Source organism: Strigops habroptila, chromosome Z (assembly GCF_004027225.2).
Source record: "Strigops habroptila isolate Jane chromosome Z, bStrHab1.2.pri, whole genome shotgun sequence".
Classification (NCBI taxonomy): domain Eukaryota; kingdom Metazoa; phylum Chordata; class Aves; order Psittaciformes; family Psittacidae; genus Strigops; species Strigops habroptila.
The window spans coordinates 9607724-9634237 of NC_044302.2; the positions used below are offsets into that span (position 1 = coordinate 9607724).

At 35.7% G+C, this 26514-nt stretch overlaps 1 long non-coding RNA gene across 1 annotated transcript; it reads left to right on the forward strand.

The window, feature by feature from the left end:
* Positions 1-2813: 2813 nt before the first annotated feature.
* On the forward strand, positions 2814-26218 carry LOC115600690. The gene is made up of 3 exons (XR_003989112.1): positions 2814-3014; positions 24982-25202; positions 26133-26218. It is a non-coding gene; the product is annotated as an uncharacterized LOC115600690 (long non-coding RNA).
* Positions 26219-26514: the final 296 nt, after the last annotated feature.

The following is a 26514-nucleotide window of genomic DNA, read 5'->3' on the forward strand; positions in this document are numbered from 1 at the left end:
TTTAACTTTCAGCCTGGGAACAACGCTGATAACACCGATGTTTTTAGTTGTTGCTAAGTAATGTTTATTCCAACCAAGGACTTTCTCAGTCTCATGCTTTGCCAGGGAGGAGGGGAAGCCGGGAGGAAGCAGAGACAGGACACCTGACCCAAACTAGCCAAAGGGGTATTCCATACCACAGCACGTCATGCCCAGTATATAAACCGGGGGGAGTTACCCGGAAGGCCCAGATCACTGCTCGGGTCGGGCTGGGTATCGGTCGGCGGGTGGTGAGCAATTGTATCCTCTCCCCTTGTTATTTCACTAATCGTTATTATCATTGGTGGTAGCAGTAGTGGTTTTGTGTTATACCTTAGTTGCGGGACTGCTCTTATCTCAACCCGTGGGAGTTGCATTCTTCCCATTCTCCTCCCCATCCCTCCGGGAGCGGGGGGAGGAAGAAGGCGGGGGGGAGGAGTGAGCGAGCGGCTGTGTGGTTCTGAGTTACCGGCTGGGCTCAAACCACGACAGCATCAGTAAGAATATTGAAATACAAACGTATCTGTTAATCAAATGACCATTAGAAATAACACACTGTTAAAAATGAATGAGATATTCTGTGTTGACTTGGTTGAAATCAGGAATGAGTCATTACAAGTTTTTACTATGGCTTCCAGGGGGCACAATAATTTCTAGGATGGATTTCTAGACAGATATGCAAGCAGACCTCCAATAAATTTTTTTATATTTGTCTGGCAGAGGACACTTTATTTTGCATGTCTGAGTAGTTAGCTTTGGTTTCCAGGTAAAAGAACAGAGAGATTTCTTAGCTCAGTCAGCTGTATAAACAGGTGCAAATTGTGCTAACCTTACAGTACAGCAAAAAACATTTGTTACACACAAAACTTTTAATCCCATGATGCCCAGAATGGAACTGGAAAAATAAGAAGTATTTGTACAAGCACCCATGCAATTGCAGTGATTAGAAATCAATGTTATGGAATAGTATTTGTCAGTCAAGACAAAGCTGATAGATTGAACCATTAGAGAAATCAGAAAGCTAGGAAAATTACATTCTTTGCTGTGAGAGGCTTCATGCAAGGCTGTAGGGTCTTGCTCAGAATCTGTAGTCTCACCTAATTTACTGAAGAAGGTATTTATCCCATTCTTTCACTGAATGACTGTGGAGAGGGTAGTAGTTTGAGCTTAATCAGAACATCAGACTTTATATATGATCACTAAGAAAGAATAATTGCAATCTTTGGTTCTTCTCTGGTAATTCATTGATAGTAAGCCTCAGAACAATAATCTGATTGATCAGGGTCTCAGCCTCCTTAACTATTCTGATTCAGTAAGAGAATTAATTATATGACAAATGTCCTGCTTTATCAATGCACGGACATCCATGCACGGTGTTGCATTATGTTCTTCCCCTGTAAAATCATGATTTCTTTCTGGCATAGAAACCCTAAACAGGCCAGGGAGGGGTGGTATGCTTGTGTGAGACAGCTACAGAGGGAGTATCTCCCAATGGAGCCTGCAATAAAAGGAATGCCAATGAAAGAAGTGCTTTGCTTGGCTCCAGCCATTTTTGCATTATGAAGAGGAATGGAAGGAATATGTGTCCTTGTAGTGTAACAAGAGGAAAGAGTACAGCTCTCCTCTTCACACTGTCCTCTATGGACAGCCTTCCAGACAAATAACAAAAGCAGGGAGGTCAGGGTTATTTCTACTTATTATAGCATTAGTTTAGAAACATCTGTAGGTCAGAAAAATGCTTTTTGAAGGAATCCATTTAAAGCATACATGGTCTGAAAAGATGAAATCTCTATTATGGGAAATGCATACAGCAGAAACAAAACATTTTAAATAATCTTTTAAACAAAGAAGTCTTTTAAGAAGACTTTTTGGGCACATGTTACAAGGAACAGAAAATAACCTTTGTGGTTCTCACTGAACCATTATATTCTGTTATCTATCCTTCGGAGAAAAAAAGTGCAGCTGAGGTGAAGCTACTTGCATAACACTCTCAGTGACTAAGAATTCAAATTCAAAAGGAGATGTGAGCAAACGAAAACACCACCAGAAGACACAAGTTCAAAAATAAGTAGAAAATAGGCAAGTAATAGAGATAACGTGTTCTCTGCTAAACAACAGATGTCAGTCAACATGCAATGGAGGAAAGATGGAGGATTCTGGTGGCAAAGTAGTTCTTCTAATACATTTAAACAAATCATTAAAATGTGTGTAAATCAGAGCAATCAATAATTGGTACAAGATAACATTTTTCAAAAATCCCTTAGCATTCAAGATCCTACTTGGCTACTCAAAACTTCTGCAAATGTAATTGCAAGTGAAACCATGAGGTTGCCATTTCGACATTCAATCTTCTTCCTTCAAATGGAAAAGACTTGCTTCCTTCAGCAACACTGAACAGCTCCCTAAAACCCCTGGCATCTATGATCTATGGAGAATATTGAATGTGGAGAAAAATATGGAAATAAATCACTATAGAAGCATGAAATATCTCAAATATTTGGTGTAAATTCTTTTGTGTTCATGAAGGACATTAATTATAAGTTTTGTACAATAGCTAAGTGGTCATCTCAGAAAATAAGTTACGCTTCTGTTGGCTACAAGTTTGGCAGGCAGATTTCGTCACCATTCAATTCTGTGATAACAGAGCTGAAATGGAAATTGATATGGAGAGCTGTCTTAGGTGAAAGTTAGAGGTCTATTTTCTGGCTGTTTTTTCTGATGGTGTGCCTCACTATGGACCTGTTAGGTAAAAATGGATTTTGACTCTTCCTCCAAGTTTCCCAGGAAGCTCAATATTTTATAGGTATTGCGTATAGTCTGTGGGCTTTCTGAGAAGAGTTGGGTATTACGTTTGTCTTGTGTCTGATATGGCTCAAAAAATAACCCTGATATTTAAATGCTTAATAGCAATGTGTTTTTCTGACTTGTCTCCTAATTTAGAAGATCCACATTTAGATTCCACAGCTGCTCTCTCAAGACTTCCTTGCAATGAACAGGTACCTAATTCTCTCTTATATATAAATCAGTGAATCTTTATGAAAAATCTATCAATGGCTTTTTATTGGAAAAATTTGGCAGTTATATGTAAGTGGGTTATTCAGTGTCCAGTGAAGTCACTGATAGCCATTCTGTTTATTTTTCCAGGCATAAAATCAGGTTCATTTTTCTCTCTCTTTTTTTTTTTAACTTTCCTACGAGTTTTATATTAGATGACTTGAGTCTGTTCTCTGTTATGATACTGTTGTTCTTTCCAAGGTGAATTTTATTGCCACCATACTAGAAAACTTTAAAATTTGCAGATGTTATACATGCTCTGTCTCGTTCCCTGATACATTGTTTTTGCATACCACTTTTACTTTACTTTTAACCAGTAAAGAAGTTGCAGACTTTAAGCCTGAAGGAGTATGTCTATTCTTTACGTATGCAAAACTGTCATTGTCAGTAGTCTACTTGAATTGGTGAGAAAGTTACGTCTGTATCACTGTCACAGGTAGAACTGTCATACTAGCTCGTTGCATTTTCTGAACGCTAAAGTATCCTGTTGTTCAACACACAGGATTGTGTTAAACCAAACAGCTAGGAATGAGAATTCTGTGCCTTTGAAGAAATCATGAGAATAGCAAGGTAATTCTTGCCAACGCTAGATCTCTCACAGCAGTTTTCTTCTGAATGGCTTGGCATGGCAAAAAATTCTCTCTTCCTTTTTTTTATTTTTTTTTTAATTTTTATTTTTATTTAGCATCATGGGTTTATGAATTAGATCATCTTTGATACAAAAAAAATTAGTCTTTTTACTTGAGATGGAAAGTGCACAAGGATCTTGATCCAAAGAAGTCTGTCCGCTTACCTGAGTAGACATCAGAACATTCCCTCACACAACCAGTTTTCAACACAAGGTGAATATACCCTGCCATTCAAGACATGATGTAGGCATGGTATCATTTATGTCCAGCAGCAATAGAAAGAGACTTCCCATTAGACTCCAGGATGTTGCCTGGTGTATACAAAGGGTTTGGGTTTTAGCTTATACTCAAATCTTTTACATTTTATGATTGGAAGATTAGTTCAAGATTATTTTTTGTGGATTTCTTCTGCTGTAAAACAAGCTCATATTCATTGGCACACCAATCAATTATCTAAGAAAAAGTCAAATAAAATAGATCAAATAGCTGAAAAATGTAAATTCAAAGACATCTATATCAGTTACATCAGTAAATGGTGTATTTTAGATTTTACCTTTTTTATAACCTATATATAACCTTTATGTTCCACATTTATATTTTATATATATATGTAATTCCTGTGATGTCCGCACTCCTCCCAATTCTTCCTGCACCTACACAAGAAGGGTCTGCCTGACTTCACTGGAAAGACAACTGAAATGTTTAGTGCCTTTATATCAAAACTAGTAAATCTCTCCAGCAATAAGGAAGTAGTTAGTGCTTCATTATTGTGTTTCAAAGTGAAATACCATATGAAAAAGAAACACTATTATGTAAGCATTTCTTCACTACTTCCTCAAAACAGCATTTGTCAGTGTTTCTGTACAGGGCTTTGGCACTAAATACTTAATTTTGGGGTAGGTGGTGCATTTCAGGATGCCCAAGGTGGTGATTTTTTTCCCTCATTGTTTTCTCTCTCTGTCTTCCATCCTGAAGTTCCATTAAAAGTCAACAAAACCAATCTCTATTTTTGAGCGTTTAGATACAGAACTGAAACATCCATTATTTTCTCACCTGTAGTTATGTTTACTCTGGAAAACTAAGGTAGAGCTGTAGAAAAATAAGTTCACTAAATGTTATTTCCACTATAATGCACCTTTAACAACTTATTATTCTATATTTTCATTAATCTAAATTTTGGAAGAAAGAGGATTAAAATATTTCAGAACAGCTGCTGAAATGATTTCAGCTCTGTATTCAGGATGACAAAATGAAGTATTTGACTAACTTCAGACTGTACAGTTGTGCTTTTTAACCGCGAGGAAGGTTTGTGTGATACTGCTACCATCTTGAGGCAAGCCAGCATATAACAGCTGAATTTCTATTTAAACAAAAGGCCAGATTGCAAATTATCCTGAATATCATTCATTTCACCTTGTTCAGTCGTCATACTATGTTATAGTTAATAATTTTGTAGCCTGCCTACCACTGAACCTACAAATACTTGCACAATAGTAGGAGCTTTTTAAATACAGTTGTATAACCTTAATATTCAGAAAAAAAGTTCAGATTCATTTTCTATTACAAATACAGCCTGAATGCGGAGGGGACAGCACTGAAAATCTGTAGCCAGTACTCGTGTTTTGATATAAAATATCATACTGTTTTTAAAATTTACCTTGTTAAGCAGAGCAACTCCTTGCTACAGAACGTACAGAAGCTAATTGTTTGGATTTTGATGTGACTCAAAATTGTGGAGAAGAAATCCATTAGGAACTGTGAAGTAAGAGACCACATCTGGCCAAGGAAACCCATTAATGTACATTTCTGAGAAAGAACTTAGCAAGTACTTACCTTTTTTTCTATATGCTCTTTCCTAAGCAACAGTTCTGAGCTATGATAGTTGATCAATTAAAGTGAATAACCCTTTTACCCGAGCCAGCACAGGTTCTTATTTATGTGGGAGCATTGTTGACAACCAGAGTTTTGGGAAACGTTTAATGTAGTGATTTATGTGTTATTAGAAGAATGATTGCACAAAATATTAGTAAGCTTGTTCCTATACATGTGATTGGAAAACTACCCTACCTAATATTCCTGACAACACACTAGGTTTAAGTCTGTCAATTCAAATGTTTCAGGTCAATTGCAGAATCAACACTGCAGAATTAACAGGAAAGAATCACAGCAAAGTAATTAATATTAATTACATTCACGTATTCTAAATCTTTCCTAGAATAAGATGGGAAGTCATTCCAAGATAACACAATCCATAGTTAAATATCACAGCCGCGTGTTTTCCGTGATGGTAGTCAGTAGAGGCTCCCACACTTCCAAGCTGTGCTATTGATTGTTGTCTGCTTCCTGTACTTTCATTCTGATAACTTCAGTTTCTGGATCTCAATGTCTCCTTAGCCTTGCTTTACCTTCCCTGGCACCTGGGCATATCTAGAGCAGATGCATTTGACACACAGTACATCTTAGTGGTTGGCTCTGCTATATATTGTAGGTGCTTGGCATTCTTACAGTGCACTGTGAAGATTCTGGTTTTATTTCCAATAACTGTACATCTCGGACTTTTACCTCCTGTTTTTAAATTCTCTTTTTTTTTTTTTAATTGGATTTTGTTCGTTAAACATTGTTAATTACCTAAGTGGATTTCTATTTTTGTTTTCGTGCTCCCTGTGAGGAAGGACTTTTGCCACATAGATTTTCTGTCTTGCTCTCTCTCTTTCCCTTTTTCCCACTTTCCCTCTTTCTTTCCCTCTGTCTGTCTTTCTGTCTGTCTGTCTTTCATGTTGCTCCTTGACTTGACACTTTTTTTCAAGTTTCACTAAAAACAGTGTTTAAATGCTGCGTTTAGAAATAACCTGGCTTTGCCAATCACCTATTTTGCTGCTGTATAATGTGTGAAACCTTCCAACTTCTACTTTCTATGTGTCTTTGAAATGGTCAGTGAGTAGGGTTACTTCAAACTTTTGTCCTCCACCCCTCAAATTCAACATTTAATATCAATGTGTTATAAGGTTTAGGGCATTTAATGCTTTGTGTATATTAAAAATCATTTTTTAAATATAGTTTTTTGAAGATTACAGTAAAGGTAAGCAAGATTGCACATAAAATGTATTCTATCTTGTAGAGCTAAGGTTGTATTTTAATGAAGAACTATGGTAATGATGGGTGTTAAAGCTCTACAAAACTGCGTGGTGATTCCCAGGAGATTTAGGTAAGCTTTTCAAGAGTTGGATCCTGAAGTTTTATTTTCCATTTCAGAAAGGGAAAACTCATTTCAGGCTTTCAGGGTTCAGTGATTTTGAAATTGAGCCACAATACAGGACTATTGCAGCACTTCTTATCCATGTGGAAGCCCAAGCAAGATGACCCAAGCTAGGCTTGTATGTCTATAGGTCTCATTTCTCAAGTTACTGGTATGTGAATTATTATGTCAGAGAGAAAGTGCAGCATCAATATGGAAATACCTTTGTAAAAATATTTGCCAGCACTTCAAACTTTCTACTGCAAAGCAAGTTGTTTCTTGAAATCCTGATTAATTTTTCCTGTGCACCGGAGAATGCCTATGTTTTGAAGCAGTTCCATGCAAGCAGATTGGGAGTGTTTCTTAAAATTTTAAGGTGCCAGCCCCCTGTGCTGAGCCTTGCTGAGGGCAGGTCCTGTTTCTACTTGTTTATCAGGCTTTATATTTGAGCTTCAGTGAGGAAGAAGAGGAAGCTTACTACCTATGTGATCCTTTTGCATTTATTGGGGTTTGGCAGCCTGCTAATCTCCTCTTCCTTGCTAGCACTACTTCTCCTTCAATAGGAATTTGATACAAATATGCTACACCTCAATAGGCTATTGTGGATACAATTGCAGTCAATTCAGACCTCAGTGTAATCCTGACCATACAAATTACATAGGACAAGTGGCAAGGAAGCTGTCAGCTACTACCAAGGTCTTTGACTTACCTAAATCCTGCAGATAAATAGTTAAAAAAACGAGTATGTAGTTTCATTTGATCTATGCTGGACTTCCAGAGACTTTCATCTGTATACACTCACTCTAATTCAAAATTCACTGCAAACTCAGAATTAATTTGGCTAACCTGTGCTAATCATGTTCAGACTACCAGCTTCTGATATGCATGTTCATGAACAGCTTGAATAGGCTATACTATTCATCTTTCTGAAATGTCTCTTGTGTTACTTTCTGTAGAAAGAAAAACGTGTCTGATGATGTTTGAGTTCTAGGGTCCCCTGGTATTTCTTCAGGCAGCAATGTTTAGGTTGTGGCATTTACTATGCTGCTGGAATAGAGGAAAAGGCAGTGGCAGCTGTCAGTTGGAGTAAGGGGCAGTCGGAGTAGAGCAGACATTTAAAGATTAGCCAACAGTGGCCATAGCTAAGTGGGTAGGTGATGGCTTTTTGCCAAAATGTGGACTTCTTATGCTTTTGTGAGAGCAAAATAGCCTGCCATTGGTAGATTTTCCCCTTCCATTTTTTTAGGACCAGCAATTTTATGCTCTTTAGGAATTTATCAAACAAAAAATTTTGCAATTTACAACTGTGTAGGAAAGTGATTCACAAGTTGTAGATTTACAATGACTATACTGGAAAAAAAAAAAATAAAATAGTGCACAATAATTTCCAGCACTATTTATTTTTTGGAACAGGCCATTGTATTCTTCATGTATTATGAATTTAAATTAAAAAAAAAAAAGTGCTAAGCAATAGTTTTGCTTAGTTAACTAAGAAAGCTGAAGGGAAGTGAATAGTAAAGTTTGTATAGAGAAAACACTGCTGGAAGTGAGTTCCATGCAAAGCTGTGCTTGGAGGAATGCATAGAGGTGTTTCTGTGGAAACTGGGTGCATGCATCAGCAAGAGTTCACTGCTTTTTGTCTCAAAAATAACTTCCTGCAGGGTATTTCTGTGGTGTGACCCCCAGGCATGACACCCCAGTGGCTTGTTCCCTCCTCTGGACAAGCATTTCCATCACATTCTCTCAAAGGTGAATTGCAATGGCTGAAAGTAAGCTTTTCAGAGTAAAAATACAAAGCAAGATTCAGACCCAACTATATGGTGCTACTTACCAGTTAAGGTAAGTGCCACCATAATTTGCCATAGCATGCTGATGACAGTCTATTGAGTTTAGATTATGTCACAGTTAAAATAAAACCAAGATACAAAGATACCAATTATAATTTTTGCTTTTCAGTTTTGATTGCCTTTCCCTTCTTCTGTAGAGAGGAGAGGTAATAGTTGAAATTGCATGTTTATTTTAATACAGATTTTTTACTGGTAAAATAATAAACATGACTATATTCTATGCATAGTCCAAATTCAGTTCTTCTGTCACACTGCAGCAGCACAATTAAATGGAAAGAAGTGCAGGGAAATTTTACCTTGAAAAAGCTTACCAAACATGCATATGAATACAACAGAACTCTAACCTTCTAGGGCTGTACTGTAATCTGAACCTGTATAAATATTGGAAGAAGAAAGAAAATCCTGTAGTTTGCATTAGCTCAGTAGCAGTGACTGTCGAGTCCTGAATGTGCTTCAAAGCTTGTAGGAAATATGTGGATGACAGTCAGAACAGATGTACAGCAATGACTGTCATAATTTACCAGCAACATGTTGTATTGCCCTGGATCAGTAAGACGGGAAAGGACAAATTACAACTCTGAGTGGTATTCTGGTTTAAACAGGGCTATAAACATGTCCCTTTATCACAGATTTACAAAAGGACTGACTTTGGTCTAAAGACTTTGGGCATTGAGCCTTCTTAAATGGAAACTAGTGCAAAGAATTGAGGAATGGACTGGTAAAAAACAGGAATTATTTTTTTTGCCACTGTACATTTAAAATTAGCAAGAGTACCCTAATTCTGGAGAATGTTTACTCATTCAACAATATGTATTTCTTCCCTATGGAACTGGCAGTAACTTGATTCACAGCCTCCTTGACTACGTTTAATATTTCACAGTTGTCTCTTGGACTCCCGGACTTCAGACTTGGCTTAATGTTTGCATAGGCAGAGATCATTAGCGCTCCTGTAAAGAGTCAGTTGTAGAATTCAGTTTAATTATCAGATCTGCTTTCATCATAAATGTTAATTTGAAGTATAATAGTTGGAGTTTAAATTAGCAGATCTGATGCTGAATATCTTTTTTATGATAGGTTTGTCTTACAAATGATATAAAGTCTGGTGCAAAGCTCTTTGAAGTCACTTGAGTTTTCTGTTGATGTTAAGAGTCTTTGGGCCAAACCTTTAGCGTCAATCACACTTTCACTCATTTGTGTAAAGACACAATAAATCCATATTAATGGATAAGTAGAACAGATTGTGTGATAACTGCATGGTTTCCATGTTAATATATCTCCCCATGACTTTATATGTCTTTGCATTAATCTAAATCTTCCTTAACACTGCTTCTAATCTAGTCAGCAAGAGTTGCAGTAATGTCTACACACAGAGAAAAAGCAGTCAAGTATTATGGTCATTTTAGCTATAAGTATATTGCAGCCCTTGAACGTTAAAGTATATTAGTTAAAACGAGCCTAACTCAATCAAATATTCTGTGGAAATATTATGAAAGCTCTGATTAATCTAGCAATTTAATGTTTGTTTAATCAAGATATTGAAGATATACTTTTGTGAAGCCTGATAAATTGCACTGAAATCCAATGTGACAGCAGATATAAATGATAGCTACCTAAATATTGAAAGCTTTTATAAGAGATATGTATTCAGAAAATAGGTGGAGTAGTTTACTTTTTAAAGTCACTAAAACCGTCATTTGATAGAAATTAAATATACAGTGTTCCCAAATGCGAAACTAAATTATTTTATGAATATACATTTTTAATCATGAGAAGAAATTGTCTAGACTAAAATTCATTGTGATGAATACTGCGATGATATGGAGAGCAGAAGTCATGATGCTTGCTATACATGCTCTCTAAATATGCATAGAATTATTTCGTGTTATATGTGTGAATGCCTATGAAGAAATGCTGAAACTCCAAGTTTTAGTGCATGTGCCAGAGAGGTGATTTTTTCCTTTCAGTCTTTTAAAATGCACACTTGCACTTGAACTTTAATTCATTATGTGAAGTCCTCAGGATTTCAGATACAAACATTCTACACTCTTTGCAGACTGTATAATATAGCTGTGTGGTAATTATTGCTCTTGCCCTGCTTTTTCTAACAACCTTATGCTGTTACGTTTCTGCAGAACAAACTTATGATAAGTAGACTTATTAGAAGATTGAAGGAAAATAATTTTATTAAGTAGCTCAGGATTTTGTCAACCACACAACTTTTCCAGGCTGAATTTGTAATATGAAGTGTGTATTCCTTTTGTTATCCACCAAGATCCTGCCTGCATAAGAGGAGGAAGAGGTTTATGACAGGAGATTAAAAATGGAAAATGAAGCTAAAACCCATAAGTCACTCTTTTTTCAATATCAACTGTGGTAAAAAACATTGAAACAGAGTTGGAAAACTCCCTTGCTTCTCCAAAAAAATTAAGGTACCAGCAACGTTAGTCAGCCTCCTGCAAAGAGAAGGAGGAACGGACAAAACTAATGCACTTTCTCAATTTTTAAATCCAAAAGGATTAACGTTTTAAACCTTTTGGTACCATGACCTGTTCCAAAACCTAAACCACAATGTATCTCTTAGCTGTTGTCATATTATTTCTATTTCTAGAGAAACATGCTGGCTAGAATTTGGTTTATGCACCTAAAGGGCCTTATGTGCTTTACAAGACAGGAGTCAGATACTTAGAATGTGGTCAGCCACGATATGCTCTCTACTAACTCACATCAGCTCTGAGACTTCAGAAACTATTATGTTATATTCTTCATAACTATGCAGAAACAAGAAGCAGCAAGAAGAAAGACCTACCTTACGTCAACACACTGTGCCATGCATTTCCTCACTGAAAGGACTGAGGGTAACTTGGGAAGTAACAAGAGGGGAGAAGAGGTGTCTGGAGTGAAGTTGAGCTTGGGAAAAGGGGAGAACAGGTGTTTTAAATATTTGTCCTTTTTTTTTTTTTTTTTTTTTTGCTAATTCTAAATACCATAATCAGTAATTGTTTCTTTTTACTGGCAATAAAGTATTCTCCAAGTTAAATTTGGTTTGCTTGCAACAGAACTCAGTAAGTGATTTCCATGTCTTTATTTGGGCCCATGAGTTTTCTCACTGTTGTTCTTCCTATTCTCTCCCTCATCCCATGCAGACAGTATTACTATGAAATCTTACTGAATAAGAAGTAGAAAAAAAAAACAGTTGAGCAGTAAGATGCTAAGGCAACTGAAATGCCAGTTACTTTTTTTCTTTCCGGTTTATACACTGCTGATGGTAATTGTTAACATTACAGAAGTATGTAAATACCTGATGGGGGATACTAAAGAGGATGGAGCCAAACTCTTCTCAGTGGTATGTAGTGAAAGGAAAGGAGGTAATTTCAACAAATTGAAATGCAGGAAATTACGTTTAAGCATAGGAAAACACTTTTTCACTGTAAGGATATTTAAATGCTGGAACGGATTGTCCAAAGAGGTTGTGGGTTCTATATCCCTAGACATACTGAAAACCTGACAGGAATGCAGCTGTAAGTGATCTGCTATAGCTGACCCTGCTTTGGGCAGGGGGGTGGATTAGACTATCTCGAGACACCCCTTCCAGCCTTATCCACTCTGTGATTCTGAGTTGATACTTCCACCAGGTGCTTTCCTAACCATGGATAGCAGCACAGAAATAAAAAAGGTAAATGCAATACCTATGGTTAATGCAGGACAATGCCAATAATGTCCATTAAAAGCCATTTGAAACTGCCTGAAATGATGGCCTTTGAAAATAAATTGCACTCAGCTGTAGACAATTTTAGGAAAAACACTGCTGAGCTCATATGTTGATGATGTTTTCATTGGCTATAGTTTGCAAACCTCTATTAATTTCTCCACTGAAGGTGCATAGTCATTCATCTCTAGAAAAGCTATTCCAAAGATCTGTGAAAGCATAATATGAAAATAAGATTAATGTATTATCTGAACAGGGCATTAATGTTCGTACTACTCACAGTATAAATTAGAGGTCAAATGGTCATTCATGTCAGAATCGGTAAGAATCCCTATGGGGCTCCCTTAAATTCATGCCCACTAGCATGCAATTTTTGTTACCTGTGCTAAGAAATGAGCCAAAGTACATATATTCCTGTGACCTGAGCCTAAGAATATTATCAAAAATAACACCACACAGAAAGACTGGAACAGAGGAGGACAAATAGACTAAAGAGAATGCCTACTATCTTCCTGTTTGCTTGATCGTTTGGCGTGACATGCTTTTCTTGTACACAACAGAGTTTTGTTGAGAGCTAAGAGATGCTTTTTGTTCTGAGACAGTAAAGCAGCAAGAGCTTTTATATAGTGGCTACTAAAAATGCCTTGCGTTTCTTCAAAGCAGCTAAAATAGAAAACACCGCTGATAGGAGTACCACAGTTGTAGTAATGGGATTAAGCACTCCAAATCCCACTTAGGTGAACAAGAAATTCTTGAAGCAGAGTTCATTAAAACATTAAACAATTGTAATTATGCTGGTTTTGTCCCTCATACAATGACAAGAATTTAATATGTTAAGTATGTATTTTACAGAGGTGAAAAACTGCCTTCTAATTTTACGTCCGTTTTCCTGTTAAGATTTTGAGGGGGTTTATTTTTTATGAGTGTACCAAGGGAAGACTTTTTCCAGCATTACTCTAAGATGAAATGCAGTCATGAGAGCAGAGATCAGCACGGTTACAAAATGATTATTGATTGGAATGTTTAGAGTATCATTAAAAAATTGTCTAGGTGAGAAATGGGACTCAATGATCTCAATTGGACTAAGAACCAGGAGATCACAGGAGACAGACACTTACTGAACATGTTTCAGTTTTCATATTTTGAACAGTGAGAAAATGCCTTTATAAAGAATCTTTTAGATTTGAGTCTTTCTTCCAGGAAAAGAAGTGTCAAGTTAATATAGACACTGCATGGAGTGATTTTATGAGTGTACCAGCATCAGTACCTTTACATGAAAAATGCTGTGTGTACTTCAATGACTGCAAGCAGCAGTCCATTCCAGAGCTAGTTCAGAAATTCTGTCTCTTGGTTTCAGTTTGGCAAGCAACTCTTCATGACCCTTTTAGTTAAACTGAGGTATTAGTTTGCTCCTTGGAAAATAATGTAGCTTAGTGAATAAACACTGGTTATTTCTATTTCCAGAAATTTCATTGGAGATCTTATTTAAATGTTTTGGAAGCTTCCAGATTACTTTGTTCATTAGATATAAAAAAACCTCCTCACGTCCAGAGCTGTCCTAGCTTCAGGATTTGTATTTTTTCTTTTTTGTTGTTCTAATAACAGGACTAGTATCTCACCAAATTGAAACTGGTTGGTTATTCTTTTGAATGTCACATATAGATTTTGAAATGCCCTTGACATTTCTGTAACTGTAGGTTACAAGAGGTCTTTTTCTGAACAGCCTTGAAAGATTGAAAATGTAAGTCTACAAAGGACTATGATACTCATGCAAGTTGGTATGGATCTGCAATTTTACATGTTTGCAATTTTCATTCTATATTCTTCAAGTGTGATTCCAAAATTGTCCTGAAATTATAATTTCCATCAATAAGGTTAAACCCCTTAGTCTTGCATTATGTGAAAAAACACTTTAAAAATATTGATTAGGCACTAGCCTTAATATGGAAACAAAGTCTTTCTGTGTCAAGTTCTCAATACATTTCTCCATGTATGTAAAGGCAGAGAAAATAAATATAAAAAGTTTCCTTAGGAAACATTTTCTCTAACAAGCCTTTTAATGAGGAAAATTCCTGGGGGTGTTGGGGAGGGATCATTCAGTAAGCACCACTCACATATGTAGCAAATTTGAACTATGTTTGTGGTCTGTCTAGACCCAGTTTTGATGCTACCCAGTTATCAGGTGCTCTTAAAATGGTGTAAAAAGTCCTAAGGACCATGTCTTGTCCTCAGGGAACATTTCCTTTTAACGGCAAAGGCTGATATATGTATCTTCCACTAGTTGCATCATATATGATTTGACATATTTCAAAATAATACTTCCTATAATATTGCACAGTGAGCAAATACTAAATTTATGTCTGTGTGTGTATACCCTGCTGCATTATCTTGAGGTCATCAGGATCACATCCTTAAGATGTTAAATTTTTAGCTAATCTAGCCTGTGGCACACCAACAGGTTCCAATACAGGCAGCCCTGTTTTGAGCATTGCCTGGGGATATTAAATCAAGAACTGGCAAGAAGATGGATGTTTGGCAGAAGTGACAAATTCAGTTTCATGGAGAAACTTGCTGACTGCACCTTTCCAAATAGAGCTTCTTATCTGCCATTCCAGATGTTGTAATGATGACAGCTGTTTAGGGGACCTGGAAGAGGTGAAGGAGTGAATGAATTTACTGGAGAATCCAACTTGCTTGAAGGTCTCAGAACAACCAACACTCACTGTGACTAATGCTCATATTCTGTGATTCATGTCTATATTATGAGCAGTTTCATTGCACAGACTTCAAAGTTGCAAAAACATGTACATTAATAAAAAAATCATAATTTGTGTGTGTTTTCAAACCTAGAAAATTATAACTACATGCAGGCAGAATAAAGCAGTGGTGTTCCAAAAAGGGAAACTTCCTTCTGTGTGAAATGTTCTTCATGTCTATACAAGTTTTTTGAGGCTGAAACAGGTGTTCAAACTCCAGAATATAACATACAGCTCTCCTTTGGAGCAGTTACACAATCCTGTAGAATACGTTGCACTCAGTCTTGCACAACTTCGTAGCAATACATCTTTCTCTTACATAGATGTCTCCTCCCAGTCAGTCTTTGTGATGCGGTATTTTTCATAGGTACATGGTGCCACACTCAATACTTAACTAAAACCAGAATAATTTAATTTTTGGATACCTTTTTTATGATCAGCAAAACCAACAGCAATGAATGTAAGAACAAAAAAATATATTTGCTCCTCTTTCTATCTATTCAAAAGGTATAAATTAAAATTATTTGACTTCTGAGCAGAATATTGTTGGATTCATGCTCTACTTAAAGCTTTGGAGATAAGAGGGTTGAGGGGAGGGAAGAAGAAATAAAAAGATATAAAAGCAGGTTAAGCAGGAGAATCCTAGTTTGAAAAAGAACTGTGGTAAATGCAGACAGTAAGAAAGTATAGTTGCAGACCCAGGATGTGATACAGTAAGCCAGAAGTTTCAGATTGTATGCTTATAATTTCTTGAGTGATCATAGAAGTTTGCACTGTTTATAAAAGCTTCTTACATGAATGGAGGTGTGACACACATGCTTACTTTGTACAAGGACTGATTAAAACTACTTAATTTTTTGTTAATCTTCTATATTTTTAACTATTTTTATTTTAATTTCTATAATCATACACTTTTGCATATGAAATCTTTGTAATTGTAAGAAATTGTTGTCATTTTAGTGAGTGTAGTCACAAAAATAGTAAAACAGACCAAGGCTATTAAATCAAATTGCCCAGCCAATAACAACATGTTTTCTGAAGAATTTCCTGTTATGTTTTCAAGTGTATCAAAAAGTGTAAGACACATTTTGTTCAGAATCTGAAATGCATGTCTGCTTTTCATAAAGTCTATTTTGATAATATGCAGTCACTTATTGAGACTGTTAATAGCTTTATTATAGGAGGGGTTTTTGCTGATGTGTGGTGCAAAAGGCTCATTCACCTATTCTCCAATAAGCCATATGACAAGAGTTGCTATATTTCTGTCCTTTTGGCTGTAGATAAAGAAGCTGAGTTAAAAAAAAAAAAAAAAAAAGTCATCAAGATGTTCCTGATAATATTAAACTGAGGAGTATGAATCAGAGAGACTTTTCCTCATCAAAATTCTTAGGTATAGCAATTTACGTAGCTCAGTGTTATTCTGCGCAGGCAAAATTTTTCAGCAGCATACGTAGACATTTTAAAATGTTATCGATTAGGTACAAAATCTGTATTGTACTGATGTTTCTAGCAAGATTATTATTCTGATGCAATCATTTTTGTTCTGGGAATATCACTTAGTGATGAATCCTAGGCCATTTTAATAATCATAAATCTTTTGAGAAACTAATTACAATATAATGATTTCTGCAGAGGACAATTTAAATTTCAATCAGAGGTTAGAAAGGTCAAACATTGCCTGTCAGCATTTTTTTGATATGCCCAATCAGTGGGGATTTCTTGCTCCATTTTCTAATTTTCTTTATTTTTTGAAACGTTTCCATTTAAGATTAAGACAACTTTTTAAATAGAACTGCCTTTCCTTGTCAAAATGTGACAGATATATCGGGGGGGGGGGGTGTTACTTTTTAAGAAAATACTATCATATTTTTTTCTGAACATTGATGTGGCTTTTGTTAGTGGCTTCTAAAATTATCCAAGTTTTATTGCCAGTGATTTTTTTTCTTTCTTAAATATTTGCCTTCCTGAAATTCAGTTACTAGTAAAATTCCTGTGAGTGAAATAATTAATCTCTTATTTGGTCAACAAATGCATAAGAGATACTCCAGGAAGCCTGAATGTAATGCATAATGTTGATCTTGTATTTATCTCTGCATTCAGATACTTCCATCAATGTGAATCAGATTAAAGGCTTACCTTTCGCTAAAGTCAGTAGAACTTATGGGCATATGTTTAAAGCTAAGCATTCTGTTATTTGATCTGTGAATGAAGGGCAAATATGCATATTTAACTGTTTTCAGATGTTAATTTTTTTCCTACCCTATTTTTAGGAAAAGCTTATACACCATAAGCTTTCTTCTGTTTGCTAAAGGCATAGCAAAATTGTAGCACATAAAGGCACTAGAGGCTGAGAAACTTCCTTTATCTTGCCAGAACCAGTCTGAGCTGTGAAGCCCTTGTGTCCAAGATGTACAATGGTCCTGAGAGGTCAGTAAAGGAGACTAAGAGTACTCTTTTAATCTGATTTGCCAAATACCGATGCATTTACTGATTCAGGGAACAAATGTGAAACACAAGTACTAGTTCAGAACAAGAGGAAAATTAATGCTTTTTTGTTTACTGAGGCATTCTGTACACTTTGGGATTGTGTGTAAAGCCTTACAATACTTGCTTGTGCAATTACCTTGTGCATTTGCATGCTTTTTGTCTAAATTAGCAAGTGTACTATAGTCTGGATAGACAATCTGTGTGTGACTTAATAGAATTGTATTTTTAAAAATGGCATGTGCCATCATATCATTATATGCCAAAAAACTTACAGAAGGTGCCTAATAATTCTTGATTTAAGTCAAGTAGGCACCCTTGGTTGACTGTAATAGTTACTTTCTTATCATTTGTTTCTTTTCAGTCCTGAAATTCTCATAAGAACAACGCAAATCCCCCAGAAAAGCATATGAATAGGAAATATTCGGTGAATTTTGTTTTCAACTGAAATCACAAACCGACATGTGCTAATCTGCCTTTTGAACAGATCATGGATGTAACTTTAAATGTGAACATAGTAACTAGGTTTTTTAAAGTTGGTATTTATTGTCAAAAAACCCAAGAAAATGGTGGATTTCCTGAAAGAAAGAATAACAGCATGTTCACATTAAATTAGTGGAAATTTTTCAGGTATTTAAAAGGAAGGATGCTCTTTTGGTTCTGGACATCAAAATTATTTCTACCCTTTCGCTACTCACAGGTCTTAATTATCTGATAACTACTGGATTTATATTTTGCTTCCATTGATTCATTAAAGTAGCCGCTCACACTCAGACATGGACAGCCTGTTCAGATGTATATTTTATGGATTAGCAGACCTGTCTGTCCTGAAATTACCTTTCTTAGTTTATCATATTCTTATCTTAATGACTCTATCTTGATCATACGAATTTAGGTATGACTGAATTTCTATATGGCATGTAATCTTTATTCTCAGAGGTAGATGATTATCTGTTTCCCTCGGTGGTTTGCTCCAGCTATTCTATCACAGTCATTGTTAAAGGCAATTGTTTTTAACAATTTTTATTTGCATGTCTTCACTTTCACGTTATGCTGTTCTTTGATTAGTTATAGAGCCCTTTTCTAACTGATATATTTTCCTTATGAATGTGCTTATACAGTAATCTTTTTTAATTGCTTTCAATCTTCTGTTTGGTAAGCTAAATAGAGTGAACTCTTAAGTCTTTCACTACAAGTATTTTTCTGCAGCCTTCATACAATATTATGCCTTACTCTGAGCTTACTCCACTCTTTAAGCATGATTTTTAGCATATGAACACCCAATCTGCATGAAGTATTCCTAGGTAAAGGATTAAAATTACTTACTTCCATTCATTTCCTTTGGGTTTTCACTGTAAATTGCCTCATCAGTGCAACATTATCTTCCTATTCAGTGTGACTTTTCCAGGACAGTTTCCTTTCTGTTTGTACGGCTTGTACTTAGCACCCATGGATGCTTAACTGTATTAAAATGCAACTTGTATGAATTGATCCATTTTTTCCAGACATCAGGATTACCCTGTAAAAAAATACTGTCATAGTTATTTACCACTCTGCTTCTCTTTGTGTAGCCTACTAATTCTGGCAGTGGTGTTTTATACATATGTTTCCATATGGTAGTAACAATTATAAAGTTGCCCCACCTCTGAGCCTCTTAGCAAGGAGATAGAATGAAATAATACTAGAAGAAGCAGTATTCCTACTTCCTGATTTGCAAAGCACAATGGTGGATGAGAAGTAGTAGAGGTAAGATTAGCTTCAAAAACCTGGGAAGACTAGTGGGGTTATACCTTCTCAGGCAGGCTCTCAAAGAACATTCAGAAAATACTAAGAAGTTATCAAGATATCAAGATATCCTGATATCAAGACTCTGCCAATCAAAGAACTTCTACCAGTAGAAAAATTTATCTTGAGTAACTGCTTTTAGTTCTGCTGAAACAATGTTTCTTCCTGTGAATTCTTCATAAGACCAGTTTTCTGAAGGCATTACTATCAGTCTTTCTTAGTGAAATACACTCTATATTTCCCACTGTACTCTTATCTGTAATGTTACATTTTTCTCCTACAGGATGGGGTTTTTTTTTTGTTTTGTTTCGTTGTTTTTTTTTCCCTTTAGCAATTCATTCTCTGTTATGCAAACATTGTAAATAATGCAAAACTTTGAAGTTGTGCACAGTTTTTTTTTCTTAACCCATTCAAACTTAATACTTAGTATTTTTTATTTTGAAAATCCTTTGCTGACTAAACCTCTATAGGGCAAATCCCATCCCTAGGGTACAACATTTACAGGTGAGTTATGAATCAAGCTCAACAACTACTGAAATCTGAGGAAATCTTTGGTCAGGTGGGATTTCTCCATCAATGTTCTGTAGCTGTTTCAGCCTCTTTCACTCTCTTTCCCTAAGAGAGTGAATAACTTCGTTATTGATCTGCTAACTACACAAACCTACTAAAAGGTTTCCATCCTCTGCTGCAGAAGTTGTATCTGCTGGCCAAGTAAGCATTTTGTAGATATAGAAAGGTGAAACAACAAAGCTGCTATCACTGTAGGAAGAGCCTACAGGAAAGAAAAAATCAAAGTTACAGGGAATGAACTCTTTCCTGAACAATCAAGCCTTCAGAAGCAGGAATAGGTTTCGATTCTTTATATAGAGAATCGAAAAAATATTCTTTATTTAGGAGAACAAGATAAGGTCAGTCATTTTAGTACACAATGCAGTTGCTCTAATTTGGCTTGCAAAAGACATTTTTAAAAGTGATTTAAGTACTTAACATGACAGAATTCCGCTAAGCTCTGAACTTGTTTTCTGAGTTTCCTCAGGTCATTTCTGGCCAGTACAGCTTCAGAACTTTTTTGAGACCAGAGAACGTCATTCTTTGGAGTTCTGGATATCCAGGGTCACATAAACCTGATTATTCACGTTATCGAAGTAAAAAGATGAGATAAAAATTTAATCTGGGCTTTTTCCCCTCTGGTTGATCCTTTTGCGTTGTGACACATTTTTTGTGAGGCAGATTGAACAATGTGTAGTCTTTATTAGTGTTGTTTCTAGGCAATCAGTTGTGGCTTCCTTCAATGTGGTATTCTGTAAGTAGCATGTTTTCCTTACTCACATGTAAGCGTTCTTCAGTACTGCTTCAGTTTATAAGGTCAGTTTAAAAATCTTGTGACATTCAAGTATTTGGTCTGACTATAAATGAGAGGCACACTGATAATTCGATTTGATGATTTATCTGTAAGAAGCTGGATTTCATCCACCAAATTAGCTGAGATTGTGTCAGTGGCTGATTATAGGCACGTGATGTAGTATAAATAACCTAAAGGAGAATCCATTGAAAGCCATTTGGTCTTCCTTCAGGCTTTCAGCAGGAGTTTTAACCTTGCATTCAATCTCCAATGATACAGTCTCTGTAATGAGTTAACTTCTTTATTAAAATGCAGATCAGTTTTCTCAACAGAAAAATGTATGGTATGCCCTAAAACACAGTTCTAGTGAAATACATATACACATACAGAGCCATATATTAAAATTTAAATTTAATGTATATATTTTAGCATGAAAAGATCTGCTGCATAAAGAACATTTTATTTTTGAAATGAATGACAATTAGAATGATTTAGCTGGACCGATTCATTGATGAAAAGAAAATGGACATGAAGCCAAGTTTTACTTTGGATGCATAATTGGAATTGACAACTGTTATTATTTTGTATCAATGTAAGTTCCATCTTTTGAACAAAATTGCTTATTGCTGGTGGTTACAAAACAGTTGGTACTTTGATAGCCTTACTTAAAGTGAGCTTTATTCCTTGGAATATCTCCAAGAGTAAGGTGTACACAAAAGTAACTTGTCTCTAATCTGGTTCCTATATTATATCATATAAAATATTGGTGTGTAGTAGAATTTCATCATAGCTTCTAAACATAGCATTATCTAGGCTGAGTTCACTGCAGACTTCACTATAAAAACACACTTTTTGACTTAAAAACATTCCGAACCTCTGTTTCATTATTACTTGTCCTGTTCTAGTGCTTGGAAAATTGCATTACCAAGATTTGATTTGAATACTTTCCAATTAAAAGTCAAAGCTGCTAATTCTTTCTTTCTGCATCTTCCACTTTTAATTTTCATTCTCTGCATAATACTCTTTCTTTTCCTCTATATCACACACAACCCCTGTTTCTAGTACTCTCAGTTCATTTTTGTTCCATAACTATTATCCAGTAAGAGGCACACAGAACAAATGGAACTGTGTCTGTTTGGAGCTATGTAGCTTCCAGTTTTCATAACATTCTTAGTAATTCATTTTCTGTAAGACAGGTGCCTGTTTCTCAAATTTAACTGAACTGCTGGATGGACAAACAGATGGTGCAATTACATACAAAACAAAATGTGATTCCCCCTTTCCTACTGGGTGGGTAGGAAATCATATTGACTTTTTTTTCTCCACCTCTTTTCGTTAAAAAATCATAAAAGCAGAAACCTAACCCTTTGGCATGTTTTGAGAACCCAGTTCAGTTTCCTCAACTCCTTGCTATATTTTTTTTTTTCTTCTAATAAAATTAATAGAAGTTTAATTTGAGAGTTTGATGAGCTTTTAAAACTGTGAGCTTCCTTGTCAAGGTAGTTATCTGACTTCTGGAATAGTATTATTTAAGCAACAACATTTTATTGCATATTTCCGTCTATTATTGAAGGCTGTTTGATATACCCTTTCTGTGGCATTACTCTTTTGAATTTTATGTTTTTAATTTAACCCAAGAAATGGTCTATTGAAATGGGCTCAGTGAAATAGGCTTCAGAAATTCTCTAATAAATAGAAACAAATACACAATCCAAAATTCAATAGCCAGGAATGTGTGTTCTCACAATTACTGCAACGTAGCCAGTTCCCTTTCACAACTCTGCTGACTTTGTTAAAGGATTATGTTTACAAGATTTTATTTTTTCAGTTAGAGGTTTAACCTTGATTTATCTTCCTATTACCTTGCTGGTTTTTTAAACCAAGACAGCTCAAATCCTGTTTCCTACTTTTGCTCGCTGGGTCCTATCTGATTCTCAAGACAAAAGTGTGAAATTGCAAAGCTTCAACAGCTTCTTTTATGCTTCCTACTGTGTACGAAAGTACAAGTACTAAACCTGTCACTATGATTATGAGATCTCTAAGTGTAAAGCTGTTTTCTGTTATGCTCAGCTCTGTGTTAATTTTTGGTCAAGTTGGCACTAAACGAAGGAGGTGTGTACTGGAAATATTCTGCCTCCCTCCTTAGCAATATTAAACTATCTTATATAAGCAAATAGGAATGAACATTCTGAATATTTTGCATATTTTTACTTTTTTGACAGTTCTGTTCCAGAAAGTACTACCTGTTGCTATGATGAAAACATAAGCAGAAATGCCTACTCCTCCTTTCCATCCCCCTCTTGATAGTTTTTAATCTTTTAGTAATGTTCAGGGCATCACCTTTTGTAGCAATATGCAGTAAGCAGAAGTAAAATTAGTCACTTCTTAGAAACTTACAGATAGCTTAGCTTCAGACTTTTAAATGTTACAGTGCAACCAGCATGCCTCAAAGAACTGATCTGAAAGGCTGCTCAGAGCTTCCAAAAAGACAGTGTGGACTGTAGTATTTGTGAATTAGTCTAGAATTGGCAGGCTTAATACACTGTTGTACACATTTGCAAAAACAGAATGATCAAGTCAGACATTTAAACTGTAAGCTAGACTGTAGCCCATGTCCAGCACATAAAGAGTGATTCTCAGGAAGAAACAGTTATATTTACAAAAAAAAAAAAAGTTCAATATTTGATGAGCTTTCTGACAAAGATTAAGAGTATTTTTAATACTATGCTAATGATTATAGCAAAGTAGGCCATGATATATCAAAATGTAGCAGAATGGAAGTCCTGCAGGTTGGTATAATGAGAACTATTATTGTCACTTAGAAGATTGAACTGTTTCATTTAAGCAGTTCTGAATGCCAAAATACTGAAAGTAAAATATCAGTAGTTGTTAACTGTAATGATTTTTAAATCAGGATCATTAAACAGAAGGATTATTGCACAAGCTGGTGGTGAAAGCTGTAGCAATAATGCATTCATTTAGCAGGCAGTCAAGATGTAGCAAAGAACACGACTGTTAAAGTTAACAGTTCATGATTTAAAAAGTTTTACTTGTGTTATGCATTTTCCCATAAACCAAACAGATTTAAAGTACTGTTTGTGTATGTTGCTGTTGAGACTGCTAGCAGTCTTTGTTGGTGATGTGTGCTTAATATATCATGAAGGGGTGCTAACTACAATGCAGGGGGGAGGAATTTATATATTCTCGCAGGTCCAACTTTTTTTCTGAAGTGGACTGAAAATGGAAAAAAACAAACCAAAACGAAACCAAAACTAAAATGCCCAATACTCCATTGTTGTACTGCTCTAACTTTGTTGTAAGTATATGGAGTTGTCAAAATGAGACAATGTACATACAGTTTATAGTTTTGTTGCCATTTGGCCCTATTGTACTGAGTTTCGCCTCTACTGGTTATGACTTGAGGTATTTTATTCCAATGTTTAGAGAGCTGTTTTTGTAATTAAAAGAAAGCTCTGTTTCTTGATAAGGAAGTTCTACATGTGGGTGTCATGATTCCTGGACAGTTCCATGCCACAGACCATACAGTTCCAGATCCCTCTGTGGGAGGAAAGCAATAAAAAGAACATACAACAGGCATAACTAATAACATAAAAGGCTGGTTTTAAAAGGATTGTATTCTAGAAGGCTCTTGAGGTTGTGTTGAGCTTTCTTAATGACATAATTTCTCCATCCTTTCTCCTTTCTCTTACCTTTGCCTCTCATTTTTGAAGTATTTCTTTTTGGAAGAAAATCCAGGAAATAATCTACTGTATAGAGAAAGCACTGCTCTGTGTTCAGGACATTCATGCCTTCTAGTATGCTAGGACTTGTGATATTTGAAGTAGGCATGAAAGTGCAACAGAAACATCACGTATTTTAGAAGCTTCTATATAGGAAGTAAGATGTGATCTGAAGAGTCAGAATTAAAAAAAAAAAAAGGCAAAAAAGCCGATAGTGATACAGTAAGACAGTAAAAGGTCCATAAGAGGTTATTATGTATATCAAGAGAAATAAAAATATAAAGAAGGAAAAGAGTCAGGATGATTTGTTTGGGAAGTATAGTGGATATTCTCAGGAGTCTTAGCAACCTGTCTCTAATTAAGAATTATTTTCTGTGTATTACAGAAGCATCCAGCTGTCCCAGGACTCTATTGCTTTAAGCAAAGAACAAACTTCTCACCCCAGGAAAGATAGCCATCTTGTTACATGGCCAGAAAAACTTCTCCAGAACTGGTTCAAAAAAAATCAAGGGAACCACTGAAGTTTGCTGTTGGCACTATTGCAACCTATAAAAAGGAAAATTTCCTGTGAAGTAGTAGATTTCAAGCAATGCAGGCAGTGCACAGGTACGCGTCTTGTAAGGGTGAGGTAGAGTGGGTTGTTGGAGGTAAAAATTACTCTGCTGTCCTTAGTATTTATTTCTACTTAGAATATTTAATATTTTTTTTTTAGAATAATTATACATAACATATGTAAATCAAATGTTGTTGAATACGTATAGACTCCACAAACAAACAAACAAGTACATTTTCAAGTAAGGTTTCAACTTCCATTCTTCACACTCTAATTAAGAATGTTTATAGAATTTGGAGCATATACAGCACGTAAGTCTGAAAAGTGAAGTACGAACATGGTCTGTACCATACAATATGTTTCTTTTTTCAGTAAAAGAATGAAGTCTTGTCAGCACCATTTATAACTTTATTTAAGAATGTGCATCTGGTGCGTTTGAGAAGAATATGCAAATGATGGATTCTTTACAGGTTCAGTATTATCATAAAATCATAGAATAGTTCAGGTTGGAAAGAACCTTAAGATCATCTAGTTCCAAACCCCCTGCAGTATTAAACATACACAAACTGCTACAGCCTTATCCTTTTCGATGCTGCTGAAAGGAACTAATCAAATAATCCATAAATATTTTCAATATACTTTTGCCTCTGAGAAGCAAGATACTTTCTGCAAAATTCATTTTCGTGTGTGTGGGCTAAACAGTGAGTGACAACTCTCCTTTCAAATACATTGTACATGGTGGAGAAATCTTGCATTATACAAGTTGTGCTTTATTGTAATTTAACATGGGTATAAATTTATAAATTGTGAGATAAGTGGCCATCTGATAAATCAGTTCTTGATCATGACAATGAAGCATTCTGTTTCTTATCCTAACGGACAACTGGGATGAAGGGAAGTGAAAACCTGAAAAGTAGCCAGTCTGTATGGTTGACCCTTCTTCCATTCCTGTAAATCTCTGAATCTATCTTCCTCTTTTGCAGCATGATATTCCTGGAATATCCATGGGCACAAGTCCCAAGAACTAGTTAGTTTTAAAATACAACCAACCATCTTAAGCTCAGCAGGCAAAAAGGTAACTTCCTTTAGTTTTTTGTTTCCTGCAGATGTATTTGTTCGAGAACAATGGCACTGGTACTGTGGGCTGACCAAGAGGTAGGAAAGAATGGGTCCATTTTTAGCTACTGTACTTTCTACCCTGGATTCTTACATATTTTGAAAGTTTTCATTTGATTTTAATATCTGTGAAGGCACGTGTGTCTTTTAATTCTTTCTTGAACAAACGTCATAGTTCTTGGTTATGTTTTCTGTCCTATGCTTGTACTGACCTTTTCATCAGGAAGAGCACTGATGGCACTCTTTCTT